A 5,198-nucleotide genomic window follows, 5' to 3' on the forward strand; every position below is an offset into this window, starting at 1 on the left:
CCTGGAGTTTTAGCTATGTCGACTGCAGGGATAATCAAAGTCTGCGCTGCTTGCCCCGTCTTCGATGGAACTGAATATCCGTACTGGAAGAATAAGATGCGCATGCATCTTGAAGCTATTGACGTCGACCTATGGTATGTCGTCGAGAACGGCATTCCCAAGGCTGGAGAAGGTGTCTCTGCTGCTGATGTCAAGAAATTCACTCAACTAGACTCTACTGCCAAAAATATCATCTGTGGTCATCTGACAAAAGGACAGTATGGCCGTGTGAGTGCCTTGAAGACATCCAAGCTGGTCTGGGACTGGCTCTCCAAGGTCAATGAAGGCGTCTCAACCCAGAGAGATCAAAGAATCAGTGTTCTTCGCAACCTCTTCAACCGCTTCAAGCGAAATGACAATGAGAATGTCCAACACACATTTGATCGGCTCACTGACATCACAAATGAGCTTCAAGCCCTCGGCGCCACTGAAATCACCAAACATGAAATCGTCAAGACGCTGCTGAGATCACTTGATAGTTCATTTGACATCCTGGCCCTGATGATTCAAGAACGTCCTGATTTCAAGACACTCGATCTGTCTGACATACTTGAGAGGCTCAACACACATGAGTTTCAGCTTTCTGAGAAAAGAGATATCTACGGTCCAAACTATGGGTGAACTCGTGCCTTGAAGGCAAAAGCTGTTTCCTCATCTGAAGAAGAATCTAACTGCAGTTCTGATGATCCTGAAGACATTGGAAGAGAACTTGCAATGCTAGTGAAGAAGTTCCAAAAATTCACCATGAAGAAAGGCTTCAGAAAATCTTCACGATCAAGCTCAAGGAATGATGAAGCTTCTGCTCATGACTACAAGAAGAAAACATGTCACAAGTGCAAGAAAATTGGACACTTCATCTCTGAGTGTCTACAGTGGGACAATGAAAACAGAAGGAAGAAGAATAGCAAGGAATATGATTCTGACGACAAGAAGAAGAAGAAATACTCAAAGTCTTCTTCGAAGTCTTCATCAAAGTCTTCATCACACAAGAAGAGCTCATCTGGCAAGGCACGTGCGTTTGTTGGCAAGGAGATGGATTCAGAGGAGGAGTCCGCATCTGAGGAGGCAGAGGTGGAGTCTGAGGAGGAGTCTGATTCTGGTATTGCGAGTCTGGCTACAACATACGTCGCCAAGTCCATCTTCAACACTGAAGACAATGACTGCATCACCGACACCGACGCAAATGACAAGAACGACTCCACTCCTGCCTACTACTTCATGGCACGCGGTGCCAAGGTAAACACACGCACTACTCATTATCAAACATCTAGTGACAATGACTCTGACTGTGATTCAAAACCCAGCTACAAAACACTTGCTAAAATTGCAACTGAACAACAGAAAGCTATGGAACATATTCAAAAACTGTTAGACAGAAGCGATGATCTGTTGGGTGCTGAAATGACTCGATCTCAATCCTTAATTGAAGACATAAAAAACCTTCACGTTAAGTATCAGGAACTTGAAGATCGTCTTGATACTCTCTCAACAACTCATGAAAAGCTTTCCTATGATTATCTTCAAAGGAAGCAAGAACTTGAGAAATTGAGAGTGGCTCATGAAGATCTTCAAAAGGAAAACGAGTCACTTCGCTTCGAACAGATCAGTCCCGCTCAGGAAGGATTTGAACCACCATGTCTTAAATGCATTGAGCGTGATAATGCTACTTCTGTTGCTGAATGTTCCACTGCTACTATTGTTGCAATATCTTCAAGTGTTGATGTGGTAACTAACCCCTTTGCTGAGGATACCACTGCTATTGCTGATGAGAATGCTAGGTTGAAGACATTGCTTGAAACAGGGATGTACAAAAGTCTTAAAGGACATCAGACATTATGTGATGTCCTCAAGAAGCAGATTCTGAACCGAAACCCTAGGAAAGAGGGTGTTGGATTCGTGAGGAAAATAAATGCAGATGGCTCTTACTGGAAACCTGAGCAGTACCCCAAAACCACATGGGTTGCTGCAAAGGAACTTTCAGCAGATCCATCCAACTTATCTGGCTTCACTTGTGCTAACCCCATTATCATTGATGAATCCTTTGATGCAAACTATAAACTGTTTAAGAATCAGAATGGTGAAGTTTTTGCCAGGTACATTGGTACTAACTGCAGGAATGGACCGCCTATGAAGAAGATCTGGGTTCCGAAAAAGTGTCTGGAAAATCTTCCCGTGAATGTCTTCATGACACCTCACTTAAAGAAGACAAACCTCAGACCAAAGGCTTCATATGGTCCAAAGGCTTCATACAAACAGAGGACTCACCAGAGTCACACTAACGCAAATGTTTTGCAGGGAAATCATACTCAGGCATATGAATATGAGAGCGATTATTCAAATCATCATGTTCATGTGACCAAAAATTATTCTGCTTATTCCTATGAGTATTATTGTCCACCTGCTAGACTGTTTGCTAAGGTTTCAAAGCCAAAATTCTCAGATGCTGCACTTAGACTTATTGCTTCTAAGCCACCCTTGAAGATGTGGGTGGTTAAGAAAGCTTAACTCTCTTTTGCAGGGAAAGGTTTCCAGAAGAAAAACAAAATCTTCTGATGCTATTGCCGGGGACCTTAAAAATCTTGTAGGGCGCAAGATAAAATGCCCGAATGGCATCATTATGTACTTCGTTCCTGAATTGCATGCTACTCTCCCTATTAGTCCTAATCTGGATCTAAGTTTTCATAACCCACTGGTTCGTCAAATGTTTATGCTTCACAATTCTCTTCGTGAAGCCTATCCCCCTAACTGCACTGTAGGGTACGACACCAGCGACTTCAAAGTCTTCAGAATGGATTATTGACAGTGGGTGTACAAATCACATGACTGGCAAAAGAAGCCTTCTTATGGACTCAACATTACGTCCATCCGACAAGAGCCACATCACATTTGCTGACACTGGTAAAAGTAAGGTATTGGGTCTAGATAGAGTTGCAATCTCAAAGGATCAACACATGGATAAAGTCATGCTTGTTGAATCCCTTGGCTTCAACTTAATGTCTGTCTCAATGCTTTGCGATTTGAATATGATCGTAATGTTTGGAAAATATCGTTGCCTGGTACTAATGGAATCTGACAAGTCTCTAGTATTTGAAGGGTATCGGAAAGGTGATTTGTACGTGGTAGATTTCTCAGCAGGGCCACAACTTGCAGTATGTCTTCTTGCAAAAGCTTCAGAATGTTGGCTTTGGCATCGGAGGCTTGGGCATGCTGGCATGAGGAACCTCCACACCCTTGCGAAGAAGAAGCATGTCATAGGCATCGAGGGCGTCAAGTTCAAGAAAGATCACCTATGCGGTGCCTGTGAAGCAGGGAAGATGACAAGGGCAAAACATCCTTCGAAGACAATCATGACTACTACACAACCCTTCGAACTGCTCCACATGGATCTTTTCGGTCCCACTCACTACTCAACTTTTACTACTTCTGCTTGCCTCTATGGCTTTGTCATTGTTGATGATTACTCTAGATATACTTGGGTGCACATAATCCTCTACAAGACTGAAGTGCAGGATGTCTTCAGACGCTTCGCCAATCGAGTTATGAACAATTTTGGCGCCAAAATAAAGCACATCAGAAGTGACAATGGCACTGAATTCAAGAACATTGGCCTTGATACATATCTTGATACCTTGGGCATCACACATGAATTCTCAGCTCCGTACACGCCACAGCAGAATGGCGTCGTCGAACGCAAGAACAGAACACTCATTGAGATGGCCAGAACAATGCTAGATGAATACAAGACTCCAAGAAAATTCTGGACTGAAGCCATTGATACTGCATGCCATACAATCAATCGTGTTTATCTTCACAAGCTTCTGAACAAGACATCTTATGAACTCCTAACTGGCAAGAAGCCAAATGTCAGTTACTTCAGAGTATTTGGAGCAAGGTGCTGGATCAAGGACCCACACCACACTTCAAAGTTTGCACCAAAAGCACATGAGGGCTTTATGCTTGGATATGGAAAGGATTCACACTCCTACAGAGTCTTCAATCTCTTCCATTACAAAGTGGTTGAAACAGTGGATGTGCGGTTTGATGAGACAAATGGTTCACAAAGAGAGCAACTGCCAAATGTTCTAGATGAAGTTCCAGCTAGTGAATCAATCAAGCTTATGGGAACTGGAGAGATTATACCTTCTGAAGCTCATCCTGAAGAAGAACTTATCATCTCAGCACTTGATCAACATGAAGACATTGCTCAGCCTGAAGACATTCCTCCCAACAACAACACAGATCAGCAAGAGCAAAGTCTTCGCCCTGTACATCCTCGTGTTGCCAATGAAGTGCAGATTGGCAGAATAATTGACAGCATCAATGCACCTGGTCCACTCACTCGTTCAAGGGCAACTCAGCTAGCAAATTTCTGTGGGCACTTCGCATTCGTATCAATATCAGAACCCAAGAAAGTTGAAGAAGCCTTCATGGAACCTGAATGGATTCAAGCTATGCAAGAAGAGCTTCAACAGTTTGAGCTGAATAATGTATGGGAACTGGTTAAGCGTCCTGATCCACGAAAGCACAACATTATAGGCACTAAATGGATATGTCGCAACAAACAAGATGAGCATGGTCAAGTTGTCAGAAACAAAGCTCGTCTCGTTGCCCAAGGATATACTCAAGTGGAGGGCATTGACTTCGATGAAACATTTGCTCCTGTGGCTAGGCTTGAAGCCATACGTATACTGCTGGCCTATGCAAATCATCATAACATACTTCTATATCAAATGGATGTGAAAAGTGCCTTTCTCAATGGCAAGATTGAAGAAGAAGTGTATGTTGCACAACCGCCTGGCTTTGAAAATCCAAAACATCTTGACATGGTATACAAGCTCAACAAGGCACTGTATGGCCTCAAACAAGCCCCTAGGGCCTGGTATGACACACTCAAGTACATCCTGAAGAGCAAAGGCTTCATACCTGGTTCCCTGGATCCCACTCTTTTCACGAAGACATATGATGGTGAACTGTTTGTGTGCCAAATATATGTGGATGACATTATCTTCGGCTGCACCAATCAGAAGTACAGTGAAGAGTTTGGATATATGATGCAAGAGCAATATCAGATGTCCATGATGGGGGAGCTGAAGTTCTTCCTTGGTCTTCAAATATGACAACAGTGCAATGGCATCTTCATATCTCAAGAGAAGTATCTC

Source organism: Triticum aestivum, chromosome 7A, assembly GCF_018294505.1.
Source record: "Triticum aestivum cultivar Chinese Spring chromosome 7A, IWGSC CS RefSeq v2.1, whole genome shotgun sequence".
Lineage (NCBI taxonomy): Eukaryota > Viridiplantae > Streptophyta > Magnoliopsida > Poales > Poaceae > Triticum > Triticum aestivum.